Source organism: Oryctolagus cuniculus, chromosome 5 (assembly GCF_964237555.1).
Source record: "Oryctolagus cuniculus chromosome 5, mOryCun1.1, whole genome shotgun sequence".
Taxonomy (NCBI): domain Eukaryota; kingdom Metazoa; phylum Chordata; class Mammalia; order Lagomorpha; family Leporidae; genus Oryctolagus; species Oryctolagus cuniculus.
Window position 1 is genome coordinate 134,910,070 of NC_091436.1, and position 12,088 is coordinate 134,922,157.

The following is a 12,088-nucleotide window of genomic DNA, read 5'->3' on the forward strand; positions in this document are numbered from 1 at the left end:
GGGTGGAGCAATGCCGCTCCCAGCCACAGACCTGGGCGGCTGCGTGTTCACCTGGGGACATGCATAAGAAGCTAAGGAGCAGCACCCTGCAAAACTGCCACCAATCAGAAACAACCCATGTCAGTGGCAGGCTGGATCCGTGACTCGTGGACTATCCACAGGTGATTTCATGGTAAACTGGCAGAGCCTTCTTCCCCGGTATCTGCGGATGCCAAGTTCCTCGAACAAAACGACGTAGTAGTTGTGTATAACCTAAGCACATCCCCCCATGCACTTCATTTTTTAAAAAAGACTTATTTAGTTTTGTTACTTGAGAGGCAGAATGAGAGGGACACAGGGAGAGACAGAGAGAGAGAAAGGTCTTCCATCCGCAGGTTCACTCCTCAGATGGCCACAAAAGTCAGGACAGGACCAGACCAAAGCCAGGAGCCAGGAGCTCCATCCGGGTGTCCCACATGGGTGGCAAGGATCCAGATACTTGGGCCATCACCTGCTGCCTCCCAGCACATCAGCAGGAAGCTGGACTGGAAGCAGAGTAACAGGGACTCAAACCAGGTACTCTGACACAGGACAAAGATGTTCCGGGCGGTGAACTTAACCTGCTGTGCCCCAACACCAGCCCACCCTCCCATGCCCTTCAAATCATCTCCAGTTTACCTGTAACACTGAATACCATGTGAATGCTGTGTAAACAGCTGTTACGCTCTACTGTCCATGGGAAAATGACAAGGAAAATCATCAGTATGTGTTCCATACAGACTCAATTTAAAAAAAAAAAAAAAGATTTATTTATTTGAATGTCAGAATGAGAGAGAGAGAGAGAGAGAGAGAGAGAGAGCGCGCAATCTTCCATCTTCTGGTTCACTCCCCAAATGGCCACAATGGCCAGACCAAAGTTAGGAGCCAGGAGTTTCATCCAGGTCTCCCACGTGGGTGCAGGGGCCCAAGGACTCAGGCCACCCTCTAATGCTTTCCCAGGCACATTAGCAGGCAGCTGGATTGGAAGTGGAGCAGCTGGGACTTCAACCAGCACCCATATGGGATGCCAGCACTGCAGGTGGCAGTTTTACTCACTATGCCACATCACTGGGCCTGAGACTCAATTTTATTTTTACAAATATTTTTGATTCACATGGATTGAACCCATGCGTGTGGAACCTATGGATACCACGGAGCAACTGCACATGTAAAGAAAAATGCAGGGGCCAGCGCTGTGGTGTAGTGTGTAAAGCTGCCGTCTGCAGTGCCGGCATCCCATATGGATGCCAGTTCAAGTCCAAGTTGCTCCACTTCTGACCCAGCTCTCTGCTAAGGCCTGGGAAAGCAGTAGAAGATGGTCCAAGTGCTTGGGCCCCTGCACCTGCGCAGGAGACCTGGAATAAGCTCCTGGCTCCCGGTTTCGGACTGGCTCAGCTCTGGCCATTGTGGCCATTTGGGGAGTGAACTAGTGAATGGAAGACTTCTCTCTCTCTCTCTCTCTCTCTCTCACTTCTCTCTCCCTCTCCCTCTCCCTCTACCTCTACCTCTGCTTCTCTGTAACTCTGCCTTTCAAATAAATAAATAAATCTTTAAAAAGAAAGTCAGGAAAAAAGAAAGAAAAGAAAAATGCGAGGAGGGCCAGGGCTGAGTGCAGCAGGGGACAGCAGGCCTGGCTCCTGGCTCCAGCCTGGCTCAGCACTGACCATTGCAGCCACTTGGGGAGTGAACCAGCGGGCAGAAGGGATCTTTCTCTGTCTCCAACTCTGCCTTTCAAATAAAAAAATTTTTAAAAAACAAGCAGAATGAAAGGACTGCCGCTACAAATAACACCTTGGATGTAGGTAAAGAGAAAAGACGCCAGGCTGGGGAGGATCTGCCTAGTTAGTGGTTAAGAAGACGCTGGCTGAGACGCCTGTAGCTCGTATCACAGCGCCTGCTAGAAGCCTCACCTCCACTTCTGATGCAGCTTCCTGCTAACACACAGCCTGGGAGGCAACAGTGAGGGCTCAAGTACTTGGGTTCCCACCTCCCACATGGGAGACCTGGGAGTTCCCAGCCCCTGGCTTCAGCCTGGCCCAGCTCCTGCTGTTGTGGGTCCTGGGGGATGGCAGAGACCTCTCTCCCTCCCTCCCTCCCTCCCTCCCTCCTTCCCTCCCTCCCTCCCTCCCTCTCTCCATCTCTCCCTCTCTCCATCTCTCCCTCTCTCTTTGCTTTTCAAATAAATTAAGTAAACATTTTTTAAAAAAAGCCAGACTTTAAAGAATACACAATTCCATTAGCTACAAATTGAAACAGAGACAGACTGGTTTTGAATGCAGACTTACCTAGTAACACAGCATCTGAGAGCCCTAATTATTGAGAATAAATCGAGGGGGGGGGGCCTCTGGGGAAGGGAGGGGCTGGTGCCAGGGAAGGGTCTTTGGGAGCTGTGGCCATGCTCCTTTTCTTTACCTAGATGGTGGTGACTCAGGTGCTGGCTTTGTATTAGCTGGTTAAAATGTATGGAGCGAGGGGCCGACGCTGTGGCGCAGCGGGTTAAAGCCCCGGCCTGCACATGGGCTCCAGTTCAAGTCCTGGCTGCTCCACTTCCAATCCAGCTCTCTGCTATGGTCTTGAGAAAGCAATAAAAGATAGCTCAAGTGCTTGGGCCCTTGCACCCAAGTGGGAGACCTGGAAGAAGCTCCCGGCTCCTAGCTTCAGATCTGCTCAGCTCTAGCTGTTGCAGCCATCTGGGGAGTGAATCAGCAGATGGAAGACCTAACAAAATGACCAAGACCAAGCGGGTGGCCAGATGACCGGATGGCTCCGCCTCTGCTCCCGAAGGCCACACCTCCCCACGGCCAGGCCTCTCTCTGCACCTGCTGGGCTTGCTAGCTCCTGCCCCAAATTCACAGAAATGTTCCCTACATTCTGCCAAGGGGCACGGACCCTCCTGAGCACAGCCCAAGGAGGAGGAGGAGGAGGAGGAGGAGGAGGGCGACACCAGACCTGGGCTCCAGCCTCCACTGGCTCTGCCTAGCTCAGCAAGGGCTCAGAAGTCTGGAGGACCCCCCGGGGGGTGGCGGAAAGCAAGTGGGCCTGGGGGCCCTCAGCTGCCTCAGCCTCACAGACCCTCGTAGCCACCACCCCAAGCCCCCCAAGCAGCAGTCACGTGGTGTGGCTTCTAGCCAGGCCTGTCTTGGGCCCATTTGGCAGGAAGGAAGCCCTGCTGTGATCTGCCAGCCCTGTCGGTGAGGACCGTGAGGACCGACGACAAGTGGGGCTGGGAAGGGAGGCAGAGCCTGGGAGGCCTCCCGCCAGAGCCGCCCCACCTGGGGCAGGGCCAAGTGGAGCTGGTGACAGGCTGCCAGTCACCCAACACCCACGGAGCAAGTGGGGGTGTCTGATGGAGGCGCCGATATAGGGGTGTCACCAGATACCCTGCTGTGGGTGGGGCTGGGTGGGGCTGGGGGAGGGGAGGAAGCAGGGTGGGGGGCAGGGCCACACTGAAACCCTCACTGGAATCCTAACACTGGCCCATGCTCACCGACGACCTCGTCCGAGAGCCGGTGGGCTGTCTGCGGCCTCAGTGTAGCCGTCTGAAAGTGCTTTGTGCTGCCCACGGGTCGGTCTCCAGGCTCCAGCCGGCAGCACGCGAGCATGCCTGCAGGAATCCTGGGCGGGAACTGGCCCGGGACAGGAAGTACTCTGTAAACTCCGAGGCAGCATGCGCGAGCATGGGGTCGGTTGTGTTTTTCAGGAAACACCACAAGGAGAGGAACCAGCAACGCTGAAGGGGGAGGAGGCCTGCTCCGTAGGCAGAGTCGGGGGACAGTCACGCCGCCTGCCTAAGCCCCGCCCTGCCTTCATGAAACTCGCAGGCAGCTAAGGGAGACGGTACAGGGAAACGTGCCGTGAAGGATGGTAAGGCGGGGCTGGGGGTGGAGCGCAGCGGGGCTATTTCAGATGAGGGGTCTGAAAAGTCCTCTGAGGGTGAAAGAGAGCAGAGATGTGAGCATCAGGAGCTATGCGTCATCGGGGAAGGGGATTCCTGGCACAGGGGGGTGGCAGTGCAAAGGCCCTGAGGCAGGGTGTCTGCTGTGCCGAGAACGGGCTGGGAGGCCCGAGGGAGCCGGCAGCCAGCTCCCATGGAGCCTTGTCTGTGGGCTGTTACAGTGCTCTGCGGAGGGCCCTGGGTTCCATTCTGAAGAGTTCGGAGCCGAGGAAGGATAGGACCTGATTCGGGTTTTACAAGGGTCTGTCTGGTGGCTGGGCCCAGGAGGGGACAGGGATGACGGCAGCGCGCATCCTGGGGAGCAGCAGAGGCCAAGGAGAAGGCAGCTGGGGGGGGGAGAGGGGTGGAGGTGGCGAGGGAGGTAGGAGACATGGAGGGGTCGCCAGGCAGGTGAGTCCCACTGCCGGTTTACTGGGAGGACAGGAACATGCCAAACCGCACCACGGCAAGTCCTGTGGACAGTCACCGGCTCTCCTCACTGGGCGGAACGCTAAGGAATGAGACAAAGGTGCAGAGGAAGCCTACAGATTGAAAGAGACTATGCTATATCAACTGGGTGGGCCTCATTTACATACTGATTTATATACTGATTTACATTGTAAACAAAACAAAACCCATGTCTGCGACCACAGGCAAGATGCCCACCACAGAGTGGGTGTTGGATGATAGGAAGGACTGACTGTTTAGGCGTGAGGATGGTGTTGTGATCCTGTTAGGAAAAGCCACTATCTTTTAGAGACCCCCCCGCAACCTTGGGTACCAAAATCCATTGATGCTCAAGTGTTTTACAGAAACTGGCCAAATATTTGCGTAGAGCCCGTGACATACTCCTGTGTACTTTCAATCACCTCTAGATTACTTAGAGCACCTCGCACAATATAAATGCTTTGTCAAGAGTTGCTACACTGTATTGTTTAGGGAATGAGAAGGAAAACCATGCTGCCCAGGTGCAGTACACACTCCGTGCTTTTTGAAAAACTTATGATCCCAGTCGAATCTGCGGATGTGGATCCCAGATACAGAGGGCCAGCTGGTCGCTCCACACACCTAGGACGCGAGGCTGCCTAACCCCGGGATGACTGCTTCACAGGGGGACAGGATGGGGGGGCATACCTGAGCTAGCGGGGGATGCAGTGGTTCACCGGCCACTTTCTCTACCTCTGGGGCTGCTTTTACTTTCCCATAGGAAGTCTGCAAAGAAAGAGAGGAGGGGCCGGCACCGTGGCTCACTTGGTTAATCGTCCGCCTGTGGCGCCAGCATCCCATATGGGCTCCAGGTTCTAGTCCTGGTTGCTCCTCTTCCAGTCCAGCTCTCTGCTGTGGCCCGGGAAGGCAGTGGAGGATGGCCCAAGTGCTTGGGCCCCTGCACCGCATGGGAGACCAGGAGGAAGCACCTGGCTCCTGGCTTCGGATCGGCGCAGCGCCAGCTGTAGCGGCCATTTGGGGGGTGAACCAACGGAAGGAAGACCTTTCTCTCTGTTTCTCTCTCTCTCTCTCTCTCTCTCTCTCTCTCTCACTGTCTATAACTCTACCTGTCAAAAAAAAAAAAAAAGAGGAAGCAGAGCAAGGGAGGTGACTGGTGACACAACGCCCTCATGAGGTACTGGAGGTACTGTCAGGGCTGAGATCCCAGCCTGGACCCCCGGCCCTCCTGCCCCGTCTTGGCCTCCTTGCAACTGGTCAAGGTGGACCCAGGCAGGCCCCGGATGGGACACGGGGCCCCAGGGAAAGTCAGGGATGCTGGATCTCTCTCCATCAGGACCGGTGAGAAGGAGCAGGTGCCACGTGCCCCAGCAGATCCAATGAGGCAGACAGTTTAAACCGTCCAGGGCCAGCAACCCAGGCTATGTGGCCCCGGCCCCCTGGCCACAACCTCCCTGTGTGCCTGCACATGTTTCCACTCCGGCCTTCCCACCCTTGTCCCGGCCTCTCTGATCCTGGCCATTCTCTGCTCCCAGATCTGCCTCCTGCAGAAGCCCCAGCCCCAGTCTTCTGGGGATGCCTGCCCCATTCTCTGAGAGGGGCGACCCCTGCAACCCTTGACCAGAGGTTAGCAGCGCAGCCTCAGGAGCCAGGCTGCACAGCGGTGGAGCCCGGCTTGGCTGCTTGCTCGTTGTGGGAGCTCCGGCAAGTCACTTAACCTCAGTTGGCCCATCTGTAAAATGGGAGTGACCCCATGAGCTTTCCGAGAGGACTAAATACAAGTACTCAGACGAGTACCTGCAAGTGTGAGTGGATCCCCGCCCCCAGGACACGTGTGCCAGCGACAGGCAATCGCCACTCCCTGCCTACTGAGCTTTGGCCAGGGCCCCTCAGACATCCCCGAGCCCCTTCCCTTCCCACCAGGTTTTGTCCGCCACAGGTTTGGAAGGAAGAAGCGGAAGAGACATCAGCCCCAGAGCGGAACAGTTTGAAACCAGTCACAAATATAAAAACCTTTCAACCCACATGGCAGCATATGACTCAAATGCCATCAAATTCAGGAGAATGCAATTTACAAGCTCCCCCTTTTTTTTCAATCTCTAAGAAAAGCACTGCAGGTGTTATCGAATGCAGCTATGGTTTGTTTATGAGTAACAATGTTTGCTGCAGAAAAGGCAAATGGGGCAGGATGGCTACGAAAGGGGAAACCAGCGCCGTTGTTCCTAGCACTCGGCGTGTCCACACCGCCCCGGGGTAAGCGCTGAGAACATCACGTGTGCAGCCTTCCACGCGTCTGCATGCACATACGCGTCCAGGGGGACAAAGATACACACGTGGGTTCTGAACACTGCATCACCCTAAACACGCTGTCCTACAAAAGCCACCTGCCGCAACCATCTTGCCACACCAGTACCCAGGTCTGCCCTGAGTCTCAGGCCCTCAAGCTCCAAAAACAGTGCCTGGCACACGGCAGACACGTGGCCATCACCAAGGACGAGGCTTAAAGTCACGACGAGCACTGGTCCTGGGCGCGCCCCCAGCCCTCCAGCAGACACCTGGCTGATTGTTCCTTCTTTTCCTCCCCCCCCCCCCACCCCAAGATGTATGATTTGAAAGGCAGAGTCAGAGAGAGAGGGAGATCTTCCATCTGCTGGTTTGCTCCCCATATGGCTGGAATGGCTAGGGCTAGGCCAGGAGGAAGTCAGGAGCTCCATCCGGGTATCCTACGTGGGTGCAGGGGCCCAAGCATTGCTTCCGGGCCATTCGCAGGGAGCTGGATCAGAAGTGAAGCAGCCAGGACTCGAACCAGTGCCCGCGTGGGATGCCAGCATCGCAGGCCGCAGCTTTACCCACTGTATCATGACGCCCGCCAGCCCCTGATCTACCTTTCTAAAAAGGCCGTACCCATGGTTCTCCCCTCTGATGGGAGAGTCCCAGTTCCCACACCCGCTGCCCGCTAAGAGCCTTATTACGGTGAGGATTTTTATTTCTCGATTGGATTAACCTCATTTGGTGATGCCATCCTTGATCGTCAAATCTCCCTTGGTCCCACGGGAATCAGGACCGTCTTCACTCCTCAACAGCACCAGGAAGCCAAAGTCCACAAAGGCGGAGCTACTCCCTGGACAGCACAGAGAGCGGGCCCGGATGCACACTCTGAAACATCCGACTTCTAACACCGGACATGTTAACGCTTTAGAACTGTCAGCTTCCAACAAGCATGCAAGATAGCAAGGAAAGAGGACTAGGACCTCCCGCGTTCTGCCTCCGCTTCTCCCTCCACCCCTCCCCTTCCCAGCCTTAAGCAGCCACGCTGCATCAATCAAGGTTCAACTTGAGTTTCAGGTAAGTGACAATTTTTGCTTTTTAGTACAAGTATAACTCGTGCAGTATGTAGGTCATACTTATACTAAAAAGCAATAAAAACAAACAGATGGCTTAGCTGAAATTTAAATTTAACTAGGCTGCCTGCATTTTACCTGGCAGGCCTACCTGAGCCACCACACAGCATGCTAAAACCAAGTACTTAAAACAATTTCTATTTATTTATTTTTATTTACTTGAAAGGCAAACACAGAGAGAGAAAAACAGAGATCTTTTAAAAAATGTTTTATTTAATTATTTGGAAGTCAGGGTTACAGAGAGGGAGAAAGAGAGAGAGAGAGGTCTTCCATTTGCTGGTTCACTCCCCAGATGGTTGCAAGGGCGAGGGCTGGGCCAGGCCAAAGCCAGGAGCCAGGAGCTTCAATTGGGTCTCCCACGTGGGTGACAGAGGCCCAAACACCTAGGCCATCTTCCAATACTTTACCCAGGCCATTAGCAGGGAGCTGGATCAGAAGTGGAGCAGCCAGAACACGATCAGAGACCCGTATGGAATGGCAGCACCGTGGGTGGCAGCTTTAACCTCTATGCCACAGCGCCAGCCGCCACAGATTCTATCCTCTGGTTCACTTCCCAAATGTCCATAACAGCCGAGGCTAGGTCAGGCCAAAGCCAGGAGCCGGGAATTCGATTCTGGTCTGCCACGTGGCTGGCAGGGACCCAAGTACTTGAGCCATCACCGGCTGCCTCCCCGAGTGTGCATTAGCGGGAAGCTAGACTTCGAAGCGGAGCCGGGCCTTGAACCCAGGCCCTCTGACCTGGGCTACAAGCATCTTAACCACTGCACAAACACCTGCCCTGGTGATTTTTAAAGAGCAGGTGTGGACTCCTCTGAGGCCCAGTCTTCAGGCATCCTGCGGCGCCTGCCCCCTCAGCGGGCCATGAAAGGGTTCCCTACCCCGGGCGCAGCGGCGCCTTCTCAACAGTGCACAGCGAGCAGGCAGAGGGAGGCCGGAGAGCACACTCAAGCAGCCGTGCCCCCGTCCGGCACACTCGCTGCCCCCACACGCGGGCCACCTGCTTCCCGAGAAAACCCCTCCCCAGAAGAAACTGGTGCCCACCCCCAGCCCCATGTCCCCCCACCGTCTCAGGCCCACTGCCCCGCCCCCTGCTGCTGGGCGGCGGAGGTGCAAGCTCCTGAATGGGTCCCTCACCTCCTGATGGCTGTGCCTACACAGTCGAGGACACTCTGGCCAGGCCCTGGGATTCGGGACACAGGACACAGACTCTGCGCCCAGACGTCACAGCTCCGGAAGACACAACCTCAAGTGCAGAGGACACTGGGGGGGGGGGGGCGGGGAAACAAGCAGCCGGGCGGGGGAAGGGGGTCATGGTTGAGGCTCTCAGCCCAAGCTGGGGAAGCTTCTAAAAGGAAGAGACACGTCCCTGGACTCCTGGGGGAGGAGGAGGGGGTAGAAGGGGCGGCTATGCACAGGGCATCAGAGCAGCTGGGAGCGGGGGGGGGGGTGGGAAGGGAGGGGCAGCCGCACGCTGCGGAGACCACAGGGCTACCCAAGGCGACAGGGCTGGGAAAGAGCTCTGCCTACGTCCACGTGCTTCTCAGGCCTCCTGCCCAGGCTGGAACCCTCGGGGGCAGGCTTCTCCTCTGGCCTGGGTCTGCTCCCCCATGCAACAGTGTCACTCCACTGGCTCCAGCCTCGCTATGCGCACCCCAGAGATTGCGCACAGCCTGGCTTGTGCAGGCTCCCTGACGCTGGCTTGCATTCCCCTCCTAAGGGCTGGGACAGTGGCAGAGATCCCTGGCCTGAACATGGCACCCCGAGAAGGCAGCCACCCAGTGCCTGCCGAGAGCCACGCCTCCACTTCAGGCCTCCCCCCAGCTTGGACCAGGCCTGGGCAATCCAGCCGGGGGCCCAACAAGACCCACTGGAGAGGCCAGCACTGCAGTGTAGCAGGGTAAGTCACTGCCTGTGACACCAGCATCCCAAACGGACACTGGTTCGAGTCCCAGCTGCTCCACTTCTGATTCATCTCCCTGTTTATGTGCCTGGGACAGCAGTGGAGGGTGGCCCAAGTGCTTGGGCCCCTGCACCCACGTGGGAGACCGGGGGGAAGCTCCTGGCTTCCATTCGGCCCAGCTCCAGCCATTGCGGCCATCTGGGGAGTGAACCAGCAGATGGGAGAGCTCTGTCTGTCTCTCCCTCTCTCAGTGTAACTCTGACTTTCAAATAAATGAATGTTGACTAGAGAGAGAGAGAGAGAGAGAGAGAGAGAGAGAGAGAGAGATTTAAAGAAAAAATAGCCCCACTGGAGCAACACTTCTTATCTCCAGGAGCCAAAGCAGCCCGCGTTGGCTTCTGCTTCCTGGCCTGGGAAGGGCGTCATGGAGCTGTGTCCAGCAGCTCTTGGTCCTCAGGAGTGGACAGAGAGCCCCCCTCCTCCCAGCTGCCCTCTGTTTTGCCAAGTTCATGTTCATTCAGTCAGTCAGTCCACATTTACTTGGTGCCTCCCCCTGCGCAGGGGCAGGGGCAATGACAGAGAGGGATCAGAGCACTTCTGCTCCACAGGGCAACGGACAAGACAGAAATACCCAAGCCAGAGGCACACGGGGTCCAGGAGGCTGGGGCAGGTGATGAGGAGCTCACGGGGGCATCAGAAGAGCCGTACTGGGGGGGGGGGGGGGTACTTGTGGGTGGTGACCTGCACCCGTGCTGGGAAGGCCAGGAGCGGGGACAGAACCTCCAAAATCCCTGCCACACTGCCCCCGGTTTGCACCCGGCTGTGCCAGGTGCTGGGGGCAATGCAGGCTATTTATGGTTGCACCTAGAAAAAAAGCAGCCACATGTGTCACTGCCCTGGAGGGCAGAGCTGGGCTGCGGGGGGGCAGGGAGCAGCTGGGGCTTGAAGCTGGGCCTGGCCAGTGTAGCCCCCAAACCCTAACGACGTGTTTTACCTTTTCACAGCCTGCTGCAAGGTGAAAGCAGGGAAGGGGGGGGGGCTCCAGCAGGCAGCAAGGGAGCTGAGGCTTGCGGGGAGGGCAGTGGCCCGCACCGGTGCGCCTGCCCTACCTGCCGGCCCTTGAGCATCATCTCCCTCCCACTGCCTCCTCCCTGCTCCCCTGCCCACCCCCAGCTGTGGGGGAAGGGGTGAGTGCCAGAGGAAATGCTGTAATTGTAAACCAAGCGCAGCAGCATCAGCCCTGTTTCTCCCCAGCCCACTCTGATCCACAAATAGCCGCGCACCAGGCTGGCGCAGCCCGCCCACCCCTGCCCGACACCTGGACACCGGGGCCCCACTGCACCTTCCCAAGGAACCCATTTCCTGCGCCCCCCCCAAGGTGAAGGCCTCGCCAGCTCCGTCTCCCCCAGGGACCCAGCGCAAGGGCCTCCTGGCATTGCCTGGGTGATGCCCACGAGCCGGGGCGCCTGCGAAGCTTCTCCGGCCGTGTGCCTACCGCTCTCCAGGTAACTGCCCGGTTCCCCTCAACCCCCGGCCTGGAAGAAGTCACCCTGCACCCACCAGCAACCCGCACCTGCCACCTGGGTCCCCACCCACCCCAGCCCTCTCAAGGGCCAGACCCCTACCTGGGGGCAGGAGCGCCGGGTACCATGGGCGGCGCCACGGGGCGACGCGGGGCACCTGGGCCCGGCCTCAAGCCCGGAAGGCTTCCCGGGGGAGGAGGAGGCTGGCGCGGCCGCCGCGCCGCTTCGCTCCGGGCTGTGGCGGGGCTGCGGGAAGCAGGAAGGTCAGGGGCGGGCGGAGCGCGCGGCCGAGCCGATTAGAGAGGCATTTTTAGCGAGCCAATGGCGGCGCGGCCGGGCGGCGCAGGCTGCGCAGGTGGCGGCGCCCCGGCTGCCGAGGCGGCCGCGACGGCGGAGCCCGCGCCCGGGCGGGGGAGGCGCAAGCGGGGGCGCCCAGCTCTCTCCTCCCGGGCCGCCGGGGCCGGGCAGCGGGCTCTAGGGGCGGGGGTGCGGACAGCTCCTTTCCCGCACTGCCTCCTCCTGAGCCCCCTAGCCCGCCCCATCCTTCCTCAGTCCTCCCTCTCCAGCCCCCTCCCCAAACTCCTCTCCCAGCGCGCCCCCCACCCAACCCCACTTGCCAGCTCCTATGGAGGGGGGGCTGTCTCTCCACGCCCTTCCTGACCCCCCCCCCCCCGCCACGGCTGGATATCTGTGTTTCTGCCCTCTCGTCCCTCTGACCGCATACATGCAGGGTACGTCCGAGGGGTGTGTGTGTGTGTGTGTGTGTGTGTGTGTGTGTGTGTGTGATGACTCCCTCCACCTCACCCCACCCATGGCCCACCCCCACCTCGGAAATGTTGCCTTGACCCCATGGGGCAGACTCCTCAGT

At 58.3% G+C, this 12,088-nt stretch overlaps 1 protein-coding gene across 1 annotated transcript in view; it reads right to left on the reverse strand.

Annotated features, from left to right (window-relative positions):
• The window catches only part of PACSIN1 (protein kinase C and casein kinase substrate in neurons 1), a 56,268-nt gene extending 44,669 nt beyond the window's left edge, over positions 1-11,599 (reverse strand). Inside the window, exon 1 of the mRNA XM_017345050.3 lies at positions 11,323-11,599. The gene's annotated coding sequence lies outside the window, so the exon portion shown is untranslated. The remainder of the gene's footprint in view (positions 1-11,322) is intronic.
• Positions 11,600-12,088: the final 489 nt, after the last annotated feature.